General features: G+C 37.0%; 1 pseudogene; it reads right to left on the bottom strand.

The window, feature by feature from the left end:
• Positions 1-537: 537 nt before the first annotated feature.
• LOC123254627 lies at positions 538-10,413 on the bottom strand (annotated as a pseudogene).
• Positions 10,414-12,466: the final 2,053 nt, after the last annotated feature.

Here is a 12,466-nt window from a genome sequence, read left to right as displayed (position 1 = left end):
CTGCTTCTGTGCCTTGGTAAAGAGAGTTTCCTCACAGGGAATTTCTTACATTAGTGAAATCCTAGTCAGTGTGTGTGTATATATCCCAATATACATATATAACTAATTTACATTTTAGAAATTTATATACATAAAGTTTATTTTCATTTTTTAATAAAAAGGAAATGCTGGTCAAATCCAAATTATTTTGAAGATGATATATATATCTATATAAATATTTCTCTCATCTTCAAAACATATATAAATATAGTACTAACCTTCAAAAAACATGCATATACCTATACACACATATATAAACACACACATAATGTATGTGTATAACGTATATGATATTAATATATAGTATATAATAAAAACAGTATAATATCAACTGCAAAAATCATCTTTCATTCTATTCTTAAAGATTATGTGTTGGGAATGGGAGAAAGAAAAAGGAAACTTAGAACAATGGAAATAAAGAATTCACATGAATGTTTTGAAAGTCACCAGAGAAATAAATGTTCTTTCTTCACAAAGAAATGGAAGGAGGCTTTCATTTCATTCTGTCTCTGCCAAACTTTCCCTGATTAACCTTTGAACATGAATGATGTCTTATTTTAGTCTCTTCATGGCATTTTCACTCTCAGAATATGTGGGTGTGATCTCTTTAGCTAGCTCTTCATTGATAGCTAGAATTTCTACCTATGTGTTTTGGGCTATTCACTGTACCCTGGGTAAAACCTAGAAGTAGTAGTGGTCCATAATCATTGATCAGCCTTTGGTTCTGGGTGGATGCTACCATTTGGCAGAAGGAGAATGGACACTCCCAGCTGGGTTCAGTGAAGCACCTGGCATGTGGGTATTCAAATTGGACTTGTAAGTATAATAAAGACAATATGATGCTGCTAATGAGGATAATATTTGAGGGCACTGGGTAGTCTCAGTTGAGTCTTTTAGGCAGGGAGGCTATCTTTTAGTACAGGATAATTTGGGTCAGCCAGAGGTTATGTGAACCTGGCTGACAGGTTTTATTCAGCTTCCCTGCTATCTCTAAAGCTCCCATGAGGGGAGGAGTAAAGAACTCCTCCCTTCTGGAGAGAAACTCCTACCCTATAGGAAGTGAAAGCTAGTTCATTTCCTGACCAAGATGGATGCCTGGTTTAGCCCTCAGGAAATAAAGGAAAGTTATTCTTTCCTTTTTCAGCCTTTGCCCTAGTTGTTGGCACAATGAATCATCAGAAGCTCTTCGAATAAAATGCCAAGGGGGTTTATTAAAGCAAGGGTAAGCTGAGGGAAGAGGATAAGGTGTGGTAACTAATTGCTAGGGTTGAAGCCAGTGCTGGGGGGGGGGGGGGGGGGGGCATGGAAGGAAGAAGTCAGGCTGAGGGAACCAGCCCTCAGCTAGGGATAAATTTCACTTCCTTGATGTAATAGGGTCTAGCAGATTACTCAATGAGGTGATGGCTTGGTTTAAGGTTGTCCGTCCTCCCAGGGCACAATGGGGAGATCCAGGGGATAGCAGGTTGTCAAGGGAGAGGTCAAAGGAAATCAGCCAAAAGGCAAAAGCCCCCAAACCAAAAGCCCTTTAGTTGGTACTCCAGCGATATTTATAGTCTCAGGCTCTAACAGTTTGGCCCTGAGACCAGAACTCTGGCTGGGTCAACATTCTATTCCCCCCAACTGCCAGGATTGCCTCAGGTAGATTTGCAAGTGCAAGAGATTCTTGCAGCAATCTTGCAATACATAAGCCATGCCCAAAGAGGAAGCTCCCAGAGTCTGAAGGTTCCAGAGTGCAGTGCCAATGATAGCATTTCCTAAATGGTTGCATAGAGTATTTTGTGTTCCAAAAAAAATGAACAAGGAGTATATAAAAAAATGTCAAATACTAGTGATAATTTTCCACTAAATATTAAGTATAAAATTGTATTGATGTAAAAATTGAGTAAAAATATTACTCAATATTTCAATGGGGTCTGGATATCATCAATGAAAGTATTCATTTTATCAGCGCAAATCACAACTCATCCAGGTTTTTTCGTTATGGTTCTTATCTATGTTCTCCCATAAACCCTTCATGGAGAACTTATCCAATGTGTTGGAGGCCTTTGTTTAAATCCTTTAGCATTCTGTGGATATCAGTGCAACACCAGGCTGCCCATCTGTCATTCTTTACTCTTGCCAGATGACCAGCCTTTCTCCTTTTTCAGTCATACATCTCTTTAATGATATTTTTCATGCAACTTTTTGTACTCATTCTATCTGTGTTGTTCTGTGTAGTGATGTTCTGTGGCCTATTTACACACTCATCATGTGGCTCCCTGTCCCTCTTTGGACGAAGTGAAATTTGGATTCTTTGGAAATCATGATATTTCATGACTTTAGGCAATATAATATTTTGACAAGAAACATTTGATGGAAGGTGAGGGGAAGAGCAAGACCAGTGATTTCAATGACATATTGAGTTCCTGATGAGGAATTTCCTCCACCAAACACAGATAACACATCTTTTCTTCTTCTTATAATCTTAAAATACCTGGTGGGCATTGAGAGGATAAGTGACTTGCCTAGGATCACATAGTATATGTCAGATTTGAGGCTTGAACCCAGGTCTTCCTAACTCAGATCAGCTGTTTAATTCTCTAGGCCAGCATTGGTGAATGTTTTTGAGTTCTTATTCCCACCCAGCACTCATGCTAATACTTTGTCAATGCTGCTTTAGGCAATGCTGCTTATTTGGAAACAGACTGATGAAAAAGAGATGAATCTGTGTTTCAGAGAGAAGTTTGGGGGTCATTGAAAATGCTATGCAATTGCCCTGATACAATCTAGCCCTCTTTCTCCTTTTTCATCTTTTGGCCTATTTCACTGACCATCATTAGGCTTTGTTCAGGATATTTATGTAAAAAAAAATCAGAAAACATGTAACATATATGTGCACGTTATATTTATGACTATGTACACTATATATACACATAAATGTATATGATATATGTATGTACATACATGTAAACTAATGATAGACCAGTCCTATAGGCTGCCCATTCATATCATATATAACATAGACTTGATAATAGATATTCTTTATCTTCTTGGGTTGATAGAATAAATTTACTGAAGTGAAGACCTCACAATCTATCAGCAATTGTTTGGTCTTTTGGATTCTCATAGATGTCCTCCATAACAGTAAAAGATGTCCTTTTGCATAGGTCATTACTAGAAGTATACTATACCTAATTTATACTCACCATGCATTTCTCCATTGTCTTTTGGATAACTCTTTTGGAGAATATATTGTTCTAATTCCTTTTTATATGCTATGAAAGTAAAGGTTTGCTTTTCTTGATTTTTGCTTCCCAAGTTCCCTTCCTTCCTTCTTTTGCCATGAGTTTTTTTTTTTAATTCATGGAATTTATTGTCCCCCCAACCCCTACCACACATCTAAGTAATTAATAATTTTGCTTATTGAAATAGGTAAATCTACAGGATGTGTTTTGGGGGGGTGGCATGGAGGGGACATATCAAGGATTAGGCTTGTTGGAATTTGAGACAATGAAATATAATGGTGGAGAATTTAGGATCATAAATAATGAGGGGAGGGAGATAATTTGGATCATACAACTTTGGAAAACTCATGTGGAAATTTGTTACTATATGTAATAGGTAAAAATAAAATATCTTTATTTTTTAAAAGGATCATAAATAATACAATAATAGATTAAGATTCTAAAATGGACCTCAGAACCATGAGGAAATAGAAGCCCAGAGAGGTTAGGTGATTTGCCCAAGGCTTCACCTGCAGTAAGTGTAACCATTACATAGTTAGTGATATAGAACCAGAACTTAAGTGGCAGGGCAAGGCTGGAGATGTCAAATATACATTCATTATGAACTTTGTTAGACATTGGAAGAGAATTAAGAGAGTTTGTGCCCTCAAAATAGAGTCAAATAAGGCAATGGCAGTTAGGTAGTTGAATTAAAATTTTTTAAGAAGTTTACAAAGTATATTAGATCAGATACAAGAGAAATTTCTCTAGCTGAGGGAACCAAGGAAGACTTTATGGAATATTTGAAATTTAAGTAGGATCTTGAAGGATGCAGATTAGGGAGTGATTGTGTATGTAAAGAGCCTGAGGAAGAGGAATGCAGGTGGTGGGGTGTTCACCACTGATAGGAGACATGTATGATAGGTTTGACATCCAGTGAACAAGAAGCAACCCATAAGCCCCAGATGGAACAAGTTAAGTTTGCTCCTAGGCCCTGAGTCATAGGAGATCTGTACTGATTTGGGGGAAGGGAGGATGCTAGGAGATGTGCTATCTCCAGGAACATAACTACTGTTGTCTTATGCATATACTATCTAATCAGTAAGGTATTTTGTAATTAGGAAAGCAGGAATGTCAATTTTATGTATGTAATCAATACCCATGGGCAGATTATGTTGATGCCATTGTTTAGAAGCACAAAGGAAATATAATACATGCTTGATCAGGATTAATTTCTGTGGGAGGAGGTGCAGCATCAAGCAATGGTCATCACCACTTCACAAAGGAGAAAAAGTGATGGCAGCCATGAGGTCTTATGTCCCTGCTACATGGTACACGTGCCTGGAAAACCTTTGGGTGGCAGTCTTATGCCACACTACTCTCCTATACATTCCCTACATTCCAACCAAGTTGAATAAATCACTGTTTCTAGGACATGACTTATATTTTCCTAACTTTGTGCTTTACTTTTACGATCTCTCTCTGGAATGCTTTCCTTCACAATTATCCACCTATTGAAATCCCACCTATGTTTCAAAGCCCAACTCAGAGGCTAGGAACTCCATTATATTTTCCTTGATCTCACCAGCGAGAGGTCTTTTTTCCCTCATCTGCACTGTTTATAATGCTTTGTTTGATTCTCTTACAGGGTATTTACATGATTTTATTGTATTTGTCTTGATTCTTCTATTAACTGGCAAGAATCTTGAGGGTAGGAATTAGGTATGATTAATCTTTGATTCTCTAAGAGTGAGTTAGTTGTCCTGTATATAGTGATCACTTATAAATATATATTGAAAGAACAAATTATCCAATCAGTAAACATTTATTAAGTATCTAATGTGGGTCAAAGACTTTGTTAGGCATTGCAGATACAAAGGAAAAAATGAAACAATCTCCAACCTCCAGAAGTTTACATTCTTTTGGAGGGAGATAAAATGTACATATACAAATGCATACAAAACTTATTCACAGAATGCCTTATTATAATGATTATCTCGGTGTAATATAATGATTCTTTTGATCCATGTGGTATATCATTCTTTGTGGCAGCAGGGAATTTATTTTAGATGAAAAGTTATGACTTCAATTACAATCACTCTGAGCCATGTTAGGAAAATTTATAACATTTAGAGAGAGGCTAGGATCTCTCGGACTAAATTTATATTGTGGAGTTTGAGACAATAATAAAATATCATGATGAAGAGTTTAAGTTCATAAATAATAAAATAATAGTTTGAGATCGATCTAAAATGGACCTTTAGTTAACCCTTGGTCTCCATGTAGTTGAGGCAAAAGTCAGGTTAATGGAAAGGTTCTCACAACAACCCTTGGAGATAAGTGTAATTATTATTCTCATTTTGTAGAGGAGGAATTTAAGGCGATCGGAGCTTAAATAACTTGCCTCGCGTCAAACACTAGTAAGTATCTAATGACTAGATTTGAATTTGGGGCTTCCTGACTCCAGATCCAATTCTCTATCCATTGTCACCTTATTGCCTGACTGGACCTAAGGAAGAGAGGGTAGTTAAGTTGGACTTTAATGACTAGATCATAGGATAATAGATTTAGGTAAAGAAGGACATTAAAGGTCACTAAGAATAGGGGCATTGTGGGAAGATGGCAGAATAGGATAGAGAATTACCTCACTCTCTAAATTCCCAAACAAAAAATTCTGAGTGGTCTTTAAAGCAGCAACAATAATGCAGAATTGGGGAGAAACAAATTGGAAAGAATCTGGGAGTGTTCTAGGCACCAGTCTAACAATTGAATCAATTAGACATTAGGGCCTTTGTAGGCAATAACCTCAGCTCTGGGAGTTTCAATTGACTGTTTGGGGATTGGGTTGCTAACTGGAAGAAGATTGTGAAGCCTATATGTGGAGGAGGAGACAGAGCAAACACACACACCAGTGAGTATGGTTGAGGGGAGGCAAGAAGTCTAGGAGAAAAGAGTCCCTGATTAAGGCTCCAGGACAGAGAGGAAAGAAGATGCTTACAACCCCTGCAAAAACTGCAGGTGGGAAGAGCTAATGTTGTTGCTGGAGACTTATAATATAGAAATTAGAAGAATCAAGAGGTCAAAGACCCCCAAGGAGCTTAAGAAATAACAACAATAAAACTGAACCCTGATATGTTAACCATACACATAGGGAGAAGTGTCCAACACTAGCATGACAGTTAACAATTAAAAAATAGCTTCATGAAAATAAAAAATGAAAAAATGAGTACATGAAAGAGAAAGAACCCAGGATAGCTTAGAAAGAAAGAAAATCAGGGTTTGAATTCAGAAGACAGTGAAATTAAAACACTCACTTTCAAAACTTCAAAGAAAAACAAAATGGACACGTCCAAAAAATGTTTTTGGAATTGCTTTAAAATGTCTTTAAGAATCAAACAAGAGAGATCGGGGGGTGGGGGTGGGAATTAGAAGAAGAAGAAAAAAGAAATGCAAGAAAATCAATAAAATTATTAAAGAAAAGCAAACCAATTAGGAAAAAAAATCCCCAAACAAAATAAATCACTAAAGATTAGAACTGGGTAAGGGGAAGCTGACAACTTTTTAAGACAACAGAAAATAATAAAACTAAATTTAAAAGGTGAAAAAATAGTAGAGAACATGAAGCATCTTATTACAAAAGCAACCGAACTGGAAAAAAAATCAAGGTGAGACAATAAAGAATTTTTGGACTAACTGAAAGTTATGATCAAAACAAGAGTTTAGAAAGTATCCTTCAAGAAACTAATAAGGAAATTTTCCCTGAAGTTTTGAAACTAGAACATAAAGTAGAACTTGAAAAAAATCCACTAAACACCACTTGTAAGAGATCCTAAAAGGAAATTCATAGCAACATTATAGCTAAGTACTGTAACTCCCTAGGTTAAGGAGAAAATACTATATGCAACTAGAAAGAAATAATTTACATACTGTGGAACTACATTCAGGTTAACACAAGACATAGCAACTTCCATACTAAAACAATTAAGGGCATGGAATAAAATACAATATTTTGAAGAGCAAAGGAGTTGGGTTTACAACAAGAATAACTTACCCAGCAAAGCTGAATAAAATCATGCAACAACAAAAAAAGGATGTTTAATGATGTAAAAGGTTTTCATATATTCTTTTTTTTTTTCTTTTTTAATTTAAACCCTTACCTTCCATCTTGAAGTCAATACTGTGTATTGGCTCCAAGGCAGAAGAGTGGTAAGGGCTAGGCAATGGGGGTCAAGCGACTTGCCCAGAGTCACACAGCTGGGAAGTGTCTGAGGCCAGATTTGAACCTAGGACCTCCCGTCTCTAGGCCTGGCTCTCAATCCACTGAGCTACCCAGCTGCCCACATTTTCAGATATTCTTGAAGAAAAGACCAGAACTGAATGGAAAATGTTATCTACAAGAATGACAAGAAACAAAAGAAGATAAATATGAAAGACCAATTATAAAAGATTTAGTAAGGTCAAACTGTTTACTTCACACATGGGAAAATGTTATATATAAGCCTTAAGAATGATTTCATTATGGGCAGCTGCGTAGTTCAGTGGATTGAGAAGTTTAGGTTAAAGAAGAAATAATAAATATAAAAAAGTAAAATTTTTCTTAACTTATAAGGAGAAAAAGATAAGAGAAGATCTTTTAGAAAGGTGTATAGTTTAAGAAAAAAGCAGGGCAAGGGGATAAGGGAAAGAATAGTAGAGGAAGAATAAAGGATAAGATAGGAAGAAATAGAAATCATCCATACTAATAAATATAAAACAAATGTTTCCAAGATTAAAAGGAAAGCAGAAAAATTGGGGGAGGGGGAGGGAAACGTGATTTTATAGACTGTTTCTCAGATAAAGATCTCATATCTAAAATATGAGATATGAGTTTTTCAGATAAAGGTCTTATCTAAAATAAAGAATTTTGTCAAATTCATAAGAATATGAGCCATTTTCCAGTTGATAAGGGGTCAAAACACATCAATAGTTTTGGATGAAAACATCAAAGCTATATATAAGTAGATGAAAACATTCTCTAGATCATTATGATTAGAGAAATCCAAATCAAAACAACTCTGAGATATCTCATACCTCTTAAAGGTATATCTCATACCTGGTTAAAGTGACAAAAAGACAAAATGACTAGTTTAGAAAGGGGCACCAATGCTCTGTTAGTGAACTATGTCCAAAGAGTTTAAAAACTGTGTTTATCTTTTGACCTAGTAATACCCCTACTAGGTTTATTAACTAAGATGATAAGGGAGAAAGGAAAAGAACTTTTATGTTCTAAAATATTTATAACAGCTCTCTTTGTGTAGAAAACACATGGAAATTGAAGGGATGCCCATCAGTTGGAGAATGGTTAAATAAGTTGTGGCATATGATTGTGATGGAATATTACCACACTGTAAGAAACAATAACTTAATTAAAAAAAAAACAAAACATGGAAAGAGGGTAGAAAGGTAGCACAGTGGATAGAATGCCAGGCCTGGAGTTGGAAGGATTTTGAATCTGGCTTAGATGCTTTCTAGCTATGTGACCCTGGGAAAGTCACTTAAACAATTGCCTGGATCCTGTCCATGTGAAATCTTGAAGCCCCCAAACTTGTAGCCTAGGAAGATTTAATGAACCCCAGATTACTTAGCTTAAAGGTGACAGCCTCAGGCTTGGACCTGTCACATGAGAGTTCCTCCCTGAGGAAAGCCCAAGCCCAAGCCCAGTGACTCTTCTTGTCTCCAGAAGCCTCTCCCAGTATATCACACTCACCTTCCCAGGATTGAACTCAGGACCTTCAGCTTAGGAGACTGATATGCTGCCTACTGAGCCAGAGTTACTTGGCTTGGGCTTGGGCTTTCCTTAGGGAGGAACTCTCATGTGACAGGTCCAAGCCTGAGGCTGTTACCTTTAAGCTAAGTAAGCTGGGGTTCATTAAATCTTCCTAGGCTACAAGTTTGGGGGCTTCTAGATTCCACATCGTCAATCCTTACGACTCTTCAGCCTTAAAATTATTATCAATCCTATAACAGAAAGTAAAGGTTTATAAAAGTGGAAAGACCCATGTGAAATTATGAAGAGTGAAACAAGTGAAACCCAGAGAACAGTTATATACATTAACAGAAATATTGTTTGAAGAATGACTTGTGTATGTCTACTTCCAGAGAAAGAACTGACATAATATAAACATACCAAGATTTCATTTTATATAAACATATCTTTTTGTTAAAGAATGCTTTTTATAGTATGGAGAGAGAAGGGAGGGTGGGAGATAACCTGTGAATTTTGATGTAACAAACAAATGAGTTAATTAAAAAGATAATGATCATTGAGTTTAATCACTTCATTTTATAGATGAGGAAGGAAACAGAGTCTAAGAAAAAGGGCATGGTCAGGTGACATTAGGGATTTCAGTTTGGCTGAACAAATGGAGTATGAAAAGTAATACAACATGAAGTAAGAATGGAAAAGTGAAGGGGCAGCAGATTTTGGAAGACCTTAAATTTCAGGTAAAAATAGTTTGAAATTTGCTCAGTAAGCAATAGTAAACTATTGAAAATTTTATGACTAGATCTGCACATAATGAACATATTTTTGACTGCAGAATGACAATGGAACTGGAGGGGGAAGGGAGTGGATATGATGGGAACATTTATTAGGAGGCTATTACAAGAGTCTATACTTGTGGCAATGAGAGCCTGTACTAGGATAGTGATAAAGGAAATAGAGAGAAAGGGAATTTTGTTGGCTTATCATAAAGAGATTTAAAAGGATGGGATCTGGATTCAAATCCTATGTTCCATTTGAATCCAGATCATTGTAAATCCATTGCCTTTCCCACAGCATCATGACCCTTTGTCAATCTCATCCAATTTTACTTTCCTAATTAATTGTCTCAAAGACTCCATTCTACTTTGTAACTGCTGTCCTGCCTAGTTGCAACCCCCCACCCCAGGATAAGCTCATCATTTCTAAACTCACTACCATGCTCAAGGCTTCTGGCTCATCCCCCTTTCCCCTCTGATTGGAGGGCACAATGCCAAACTCCTCCCAATGCCTTTATTTATAGAGGGCAGAAATGGAACTCAATTCACTCCACTTTGTATCTGATGCCTTGCTTTTTAACTCAACAACAACAAAAATTGTCCCTTCACCTGCATACTCCCTTGAATCCTGTTGGCTTTTCTCCCGCTCCATTCTCCCCTGTTTTCCTGCCTCCTTTTATGTGTTGTCTCTCTGTTAGAATGCAAGTTCCTTGAGAACAGGAACTGTCTTTTTATTAATTATATTTTCCAGCATTTGTTGTATTGGACTCCTAAGTCCATATAATTTTCATAGCTCCATATAGGAAACCTTTGATTTCCTATAGTATATTTCTATTCTAGATATCCCATCCACATTTCCAGCTGAGCTCATTTACTTTTCTCTCTAAACCTGTTGGCACTTATGATTTCAATATTTCTGGTAAGTGTACTGATCAGGCCCACATATGTGAAACTTTAGTTTTATCTATAATTCTTCCTTCTCCTTCAACTCTCATAGCCAAATGATTACCAAGTCCTGATGCTGAATTTGGAGTCAGAAAGAGAAGTAAAATGTTCAGTTGTATATGATTCTTCATGACCCCATTTGAGGCTTTCTGGACCAGGATACTGGAATGGTTTGTCATTTCCTTCTCCAGCTTATTTTACAGATGAGGAAAATGAGGCAAACAGGGTTAAATGACTTGCCCATGGTCACACAGCTAGTAAGTATCTGAGACCAGACTTGAATTCACAAAGATGAATCTTCCTGACTCCAGGCTCTACACTGTATCCAGTATACCACCTAGCCTGGGTTCAAATCTTGGCTTTGCCATTTATACCTTGTGTGACCTTGGGCAAATCAATTCATTCCTCTAAACCTCATTTTTCACATCTGAAAAAGGGACTATGGTGGTAGATGAATTTTCTAGTCTTCTTTAGTTCCAGGTCTATAAATACCCCTCCAAAATAGTTCTAATATCTTTCCCTTCCTATCTATTTTCATTGCTGTCTACCCAAAACTAATTCATTGAAAGACAAAGTCCAGATTGATTAGAAAAATCTATAAGAAGCTCCTGAAAACATTAACTAGCTTTCACTTTGGTGTCCCAGTTGGGTTTCTTGGACAGTGTTTATTAGCAGCCAATGTCAGAGTGAGCAGGGAATGAGTTCTTAAGTGACTAGAGAAACTGACTGTCCACCCACCTGCTGGGCATGGACATCAACCAGAGCAACTTTAAAAGAAGAGAATGACATTATGGCCAAACAACTGCTCTGAGATCTTAGTCCTAATACCCATAGAAAGGCCATTCCCTATTCATCCCCCTTTAGTGGCTCTACAGAAAGATGAAGAATATCAGATTGTCAGGTTGACTCAGAGATTGTCATGTAACTGAAGATGGGTAGATGTGGTGGTGGTGATTGTGGTGATGAGACCCAGAGAGGAGATAATTATATGATAGTTATGAAGAAGGACAGAAGAAAGCATCTAGAGAATAGGAAGTAGCAAATGAATGAGTAAAAAGGAAGAAAAAGGAAGAATGAGGGTGACTGTAGATTCTTTTCTCAGAGCAGCCTTGCCTTCCATAGTCACCTCTGTAGATAAAAGTCAAATGTAGACTAGCAGAAGAGAGAGGATATTTAGATCAATTTTGAATACAGGCATTGGAAAATAGGTGCCTCTTGGTTGCTAATCTAAGAGCAGGGAATTAAAGGGACTCTAAGGCCTTAACAAAAGAATGCTACATAGTTATTTAAATTTATAGGCTCAACTAGGTGGTTCAATGGATAGACCACTGAGTATGGAGTCAGGAAGACCTGGCCATTTCCTTCTACAGCTCATTTTACAGATAAGGAGACAGAGGCAAATATTTTTAGTGGCTTGCCAAGAGTCACAAAGTGAGTATCTGAGACTGGATTTGAACTCAAGTCTTCCTGATTCCAGATTCAGTGATCTAAGTACTGAGCTGTCTAGCTGCCCACCCAGCACATAGCAGGGACTTAATACCTTTTTTTTAAAAAAAACCTTTACCTTCTGTCTTAGAATCAATACTAAGTATTGGTTCTAAAGCAGAAGAGTGGTAAGGGCTAGGCAATTGAGGTTAAATGACACACAGCTAGGCATATCTGGTGTCAGATTTGAACCCAGACCCTCTTCTCTCTAGGCCTGGGTCTTAATCCACTGAGACAACTCACTGCCTTGACTTAAATTATTTTCCCCTTCTCCT

This window comes from Gracilinanus agilis, chromosome 1 (assembly GCF_016433145.1).
Source record: "Gracilinanus agilis isolate LMUSP501 chromosome 1, AgileGrace, whole genome shotgun sequence".
In the NCBI taxonomy this organism is placed as follows: Eukaryota; Metazoa; Chordata; class Mammalia; order Didelphimorphia; family Didelphidae; genus Gracilinanus; species Gracilinanus agilis.
The sequence above is the reverse complement of the archived record's forward strand: the minus strand, read 5'-3'. Positions and strand labels throughout refer to the sequence as shown.